Source organism: Carassius carassius, chromosome 32, assembly GCF_963082965.1.
Source record: "Carassius carassius chromosome 32, fCarCar2.1, whole genome shotgun sequence".
Lineage (NCBI taxonomy): Eukaryota > Metazoa > Chordata > Actinopteri > Cypriniformes > Cyprinidae > Carassius > Carassius carassius.
The window spans coordinates 31005329-31012382 of NC_081786.1; positions in this window are offsets into that span (position 1 = coordinate 31005329).

Genomic DNA, 7054 nt, shown 5'->3' on the forward strand with positions numbered 1-7054 from the left:
GCATGCTAGTCATGCTAGAAACATCTTAGCAAACATGCTAATCATGTTAGCAACATGCTAGTCGCATGCTAGTCATGCTAGAAACATGCTAATCATGCTAGAAACATGCTAGCGACATGCTAGCGACATGCTAATCATGCTAGAAACATGCTAGCAACATGCTAGTCACATGCTAATCATGCTAGAAACATGCTAGCATCATGCTAATCATGCTAAAATCATGCTAGTCGCATGCTAGAAACATGTTAGCAACATGCTAGCAACATGCTAATCATGTTAGATACATGCTAGCCACATGGTAGCACCCATTCCAATCATGCTAGAAAAATGCTAGCAACATGCTAATCATGGTAAAATCATGCTAGCAACATGCTAGTCACATGCTAGTCATGCTAGAAACATGCTAGCACCATGCTAATCATGTTAGAAACATGAACATCTTTCTAACTAATATATCTTTCTTTCTTTCAAATAATCTATCAATCTAACTTTAAACTATAAACTTCTAACTTCTTTAAACTTCTTCAAACTTTCTGGTCAGGCTTTCTTAAGACAACTTAAAGTTTGTCTCAACAAACTTTTTTTTCTAGTTAATGTTTACTCTCTGTATTATATCGGTCATCCGAGGCTATCTTTGAGTTTCATTGCGTTTAACTTAATGAACAGAGCTGCTAACTGGGGTGATTAAACTATCTGTCTTGTGACGTGCCACAGCCCTGGGATCCGTTTTATATCCATTTCAGGTTCAAAGATGTAAGTTGTATTTGTAGTAAAATCATGGTAACCATGACACGTACAATAGGTAAAACCCAGTAAACAGGACATTTACCATGTTTTTTTACCACAGTAACTTTAGTTTTACTATGGTATAGTAATAGCACTATAATCACCAAAATAACCATGGTTGTACCACTGTAATGGTAGTGTTTTAATATGCTTTTATATGACATATTTCACAGTAATCACATTTACTGTACCATGCTTGTAATAACCTTTTTAATGTAAATCCAAAAAAAACTTTTTCCCACCTTGCAGTTCATTCATATTAGTTTATATCTTTAATATTTTGTATTTATTTTTTAGCTGAAAAGACATAAAGGAAGCAGTCACCCCAGTCGTGTTTGTGGAGAGGTATTCCTTCAGAAATGGAGAAGACAGAAAGCTGCAGAGGCAGGTTGGTCTGTGACTGTGATAGTTTGTCCCTCTTATCAAACATTCCTGCTGTTATCATTTGCACAGCATCTGTTGTTTCTTAAACTGTTGTACGGTCCAAATACCCACACTTGCCATCTTTGCACATTTCCTTTATTTGGCCCAAGTGAGCATGAAGATCACAAGTGTGTGTCGATCTTAACATGACAAAGTTAGTTTCAACTTTGCATTTTTAAATAAACTTCTAAATGTCTTTTCAATAGTCCCTATTAAAGATGACAATTTAATTTGTGGTGCTTCTAATTAAGTGATAAAAAGCAGTTGCAAATGATGTACAAAATTAATATACTTTTCTGTGCACCAAGAAAACATGCAACACTTTGTTTTACTACCAAATTATTCTCAGTATCTAATTATTATTATTAATATTTCACATACATTGGAAAGGTTTGCGTGACCTCTTGTGAGATCTCTGCAAAAAGTCTCACGATTAATTCCAAAACATGATGCATGATGGGATACACTAAGCGTTGTATAGCGCTCCGGAGCAGTATTGGAGAGGTTTAGTGTGTGTTAAGGACATTGCGCTTTGGCATTATTAAGAACGGGGACAGTCTTGTGCATGCACTGTCACGTACACACATTCTCAAGTGACTAAGACCTCAAGTGTGGGTATCTGGACAGGGTCAAAGTCTTAAAAATGAACCCTAAACACAGTCGCACATCACAGTCTTAATAATTCAGTAATTCAATTTAACACTTTTATGATATTGTACAATCCCCTGGACAATCTCATCTGACACTATCACAATATTGGAAAATCAGTTGCCCCACACAGTCAGAAAGTTTATATTGTTCATTGGCTTCTCATTAAATTATTTCAAATAAGCCCCATCAGTTCATATTCACCCTATACGTGATCTGATGTGGAACCGCCCCATTTAGTGTATTTAAGGGTGATACCAAATAACATTCGAGAGATCTCCTTGCAAGGACTCTTGGCTTTATTTTCTGTAAAATAAAGTCTTTTCTTCTGAGAGAAAAATCCCTGACTGAGTGTGATTCGTCAGAGAACGGGAAGACGACACCACACTAGTCGCATGCTAGTCATGCTAGAAACATGCTAGCAACATGCTAGTCGCATGCTAATCATGCTAGTCGCATGCTAATCATGCTAGAAACATGCTAGAAACATGCTAGCATCATGCTAATCATGCTAAAATCATGCTAGCAACATGCTATTCGCATGCTAGAAACATCCTAGCAACATGCTAATCATGTTAGCAACATGCCAGTCGCATGCTAGTCATGCTAGAAACATGCCAGCAACATGTTAATCATGCTAAAATCATGCTAAAATCATGCTAGTCGCATGCTAGTCATACTAGAAACATGGTAACAACATGCTAATCATGCTAAAATAATGTTAGCAACATGCTAGTCGCATGCTAGTCATGCTAGAAACATGCTAATAACATGTTAATCATGCTAAAATCATGCTAGCAACATGCTTATCAAACTAGCAACATGCTAGTCGCATGCTAGTCATGCTAGAAACAAGCTGGCAACATGCTAGCAACATGCTAATCATGGTAAAATCATACTAGAAACATTCTAGTCGAATGCGAGTCATGCTAATCATGCTAGCAACTTGCTAGTCGCATGCTAATCATGCTACAATAATGCTAACAACATGCTAGTCGCATGCAAGTCATGCTAGAAACATGCTAGTCGCATGCTAATCATGCTAGAAACATGCTAGCAACATGCTAATCATGGTAAAATCATGGTAGCAACATGTTAGCCGCATACTAATCATGATAGAAACATGTTAACAACATGCTAATCATGCTAGAGACATGCTAGCGACATGCTAGCAACATGCTAATCATGTTAAAATCATGCTAGCAACATGCTAGTTGCATGCTAGTCATGCTAGAAACATGCTAGCAACATACTAAAATCATGCTAGCAACATGCTAGTCGCATGCTAGTCATGCTAGAAACATCTTAGCAACATGCTAATCATGTTAGCAACATGCTAGTCGCATGCTAGTCATGCTAGTCGCATTCTAGAAACATGTTAGCAACATGCTAGCAACATGCTAATCATGTTAGATACATGCTAGCCACATGGTAGCAACCATTCCAATCATGCTAGAAAAATGCTAGCAACATGCTAATCATGGTAAAATCATGCTAGCAACATGCTAGTCACATGCTAGTCATGCTAGAAACATGCTAGCACCATGCTAATCATGTTAGAAACATGCTAGTCGCAATGCTAGTCATGTTAGAAACATGATAACAACATGCTAATCATGATACTCATGCTAGAAACACGCTAGCAACATGCTAGCAAGATGCTTATTATGCTAGAGACACGCTAGCGACACGTTAGCAATATGCTAATCATGTTAGAAAAATGCTAACAACATGCTAATCATGCTATCAACATGGTAGTCGTATGCTAGTCATGCTAGCAACATGCTCATTATGCTAGAAACATGCTAGCGAAATGCTAGCAACATGCTAATCATGATAGAAACATGCTAGCAAACATGTTAATCATGCTAGAAACATGCTAGCAACATGCTAGAAAAATGTTAGCAACATGCTAATCATGCTAAAATCATGCTAGCAACATGCTAGTCGCATGCTAGAAACATGCTAGCAACATGCTAATCATGTTAAAATCATGCTACCAACATGCTAGTCGCATGCTAGTTTGACTATGTGGAACCGCCCCATTTAGTGTATTTAAGGGTGATACCAAATAACATTCGAGAGATCTCCTTGCAAGGACTCTTGGCTTTATTTTCTGTAAAATAAAGTCTTTTCTTCTGAGAGAAAAATCCCTGACTGAGTGTGATTCGTCAGAGAACGGGAAGACGACACCACACTAGTCGCATGCTAGTCATGCTAGAAACATGCTAGCAACATGCTAGTCGCATGCTAATCATGCTAGTCGCATGCTAATCATGCTAGAAACATGCTAGAAACATGCTAGCATCATGCTAATCATGCTAAAATCATGCTAGCAACATGCTATTCGCATGCTAGAAACATCCTAGCAACATGCTAATCATGTTAGCAACATGCCAGTCGCATGCTAGTCATGCTAGAAACATGCCAGCAACATGTTAATCATGCTAAAATCATGCTAAAATCATGCTAGTCGCATACTAGTCATACTAGAAACATGGTAACAACATGCTAATCATGCTAAAATAATGTTAGCAACATGCTAGTCGCATGCTAGTCATGCTAGAAACATGCTAATAACATGTTAATCATGCTAAAATCATGCTAGCAACATGCTAATCAAACTAGCAACATGCTAGTCGCATGCTAGTCATGCTAGAAACAAGCTGGCAACATGCTAGCAACATGCTAATCATGGTAAAATCATACTAGAAACATTCTAGTCGAATGCGAGTCATGCTTATCATGCTAGCAACTTGCTAGTCGCATGCTAATCATGCTACAATAATGCTAACAACATGCTAGTCGCATGCAAGTCATGCTAGAAACATGCTAGTCGCATGCTAATCATGCTAGAAACATGCTAGCAACATGCTAATCATGGTAAAATCATGGTAGCAACATGTTAGCCGCATACTAATCATGATAGAAACATGTTAACAACATGCTAATCATGCTAGAGACATGCTAGCGACATGCTAGCAACATGCTAATCATGTTAAAATCATGCTAGCAACATGCTAGTTGCATGCTAGTCATGCTAGAAACATGCTAGCAACATACTAAAATCATGCTAGCAACATGCTAGTCGCATGCTAGTCATGCTAGAAACATCTTAGCAACATGCTAATCATGTTAGCAACATGCTAGTCGCATGCTAGTCATGCTAGAAACATGCTAATCATGCTAGAAACATGCTAGCGACATGCTAGCAACATGCTAATCATGCTAGAAACATGCTAGCAACATGCTAGTCACATGCTAATCATGCTAGAAACATGCTAGCATCATGCTAATCATGCTAAAATCATGCTAGTCGCATGCTAGAAACATGTTAGCAACATGCTAGCAACATGCTAATCATGTTAGATACATGCTAGCCACATGGTAGCAACCATTCCAATCATGCTAGAAAAATGCTAGCAACATGCTAATCATGGTAAAATCATGCTAGCAACATGCTAGTCACATGCTAGTCATGCTAGAAACATGCTAGCACCATGCTAATCATGTTAGAAACATGCTAGTCGCAATGCTAGTCATGTTAGAAACATGATAACAACATGCTAATCATGATACTCATGCTAGAAACACGCTAGCAACATGCTAGCAAGATGCTTATTATGCTAGAGACACGGTAGCGACACGTTAGCAATATGCTAATCATGTTAGAAAAATGGTAACAACATGCTAATCATGCTATCAACATGGTAGTCGTATGCTAGTCATGCTAGCAACATGCTCATTATGCTAGAAACATGCTAGCGAAATGCTAGCAACATGCTAATCATGATAGAAACATGCTAGCAAACATGTTAATCATGCTAGAAACATGCTAGCAACATGCTAATCGCATGCTAGAAAAATGTTAGCAACATGCTAATCATGCTAAAATCATGCTAGCAACATGCTAGTCGCATGCTAGAAACATGCTAGCAACATGCTAATCATGTTAAAATCATGCTACCAACATGCTAGTCGCATGCTAGTTTGACTATGTGGAACCGCCCCATTTAGTGTATTTAAGGGTGATACCAAATAACATTCGAGAGATCTCCTTGCAAGGACTCTTGGCTTTATTTTCTGTAAAATAAAGTCTTTTCTTCTGAGAGAAAAATCCCTGACTGAGTGTGATTCGTCAGAGAACGGGAAGACGACACCACACTAGTCGCATGCTAGTCATGCTAGAAACATGCTAGCAACATGCTAGTCGCATGCTAATCATGCTAGTCGCATGCTAATCATGCTAGAAACATGCTAGAAACATGCTAGCATCATGCTAATCATGCTAAAATCATGCTAGCAACATGTTATTCGCATGCTAGAAACATCCTAGCAACATGCTAATCATGTTAGCAACATGCTAGTTGCATGCTAGTCATGCTAGAAACATGCCAGCAACATGTTAATCATGCTAAAATCATGCTAAAATCATGCTAGTCGCATGCTAGTCATACTAGAAACATGGTAACAACATGATAATCATGCTAAAATAATGTTAGCAACATGCTAGTCGCATGCTAGTCATGCTAGAAACATGCTAACAACATGTTAATCATGCTAAAATCATGCTAGCAACATGCTAATCAAACTAGCAACGTGCTAGTCGCATGCTAGTCATGCTAGAAACAAGCTGGCAACATGCTAGCAACATGCTAATCATGGTAAAATCATACTAGAAACATTCTAGTCGAATGCTAGTCATGCTAATCATGCTAGCAACATGCTAGTTGCATGCTAATCATGCTACAATAATGCTAACAACATGCTAGTCGCATGCAAGTCATGCTAGAAACATACTAGTCGCATGCTAATCATGCTAGAAACATGCTAGCAACATGCTAATCATGGTAAAATCATGGTAGCAACATGTTAGCCGCATACTAATCATGATAGAAACATGTTAACAACATGCTAATCATGCTAGAGACATGCTAGCGACATGCTAGCAACATGCTAATCATGCTAAAATCATGCTAGCAACATGCTAGTCGCATGCTAGTCATGCTAGAAACATCTTAGCAACATGCTAATCATGTTAGCAACATGCTAGTCGCATGCTAGTCATGCTAGAAACATGCTAATCATGCTAGAAACATGCTAGCGACATGCTAGCAACATGCTAATCATGCTAGAAACATGCTAGCAACATGCTAGTCACATGCTAATCATGCTAGAAACATGCTAGCATCATGCT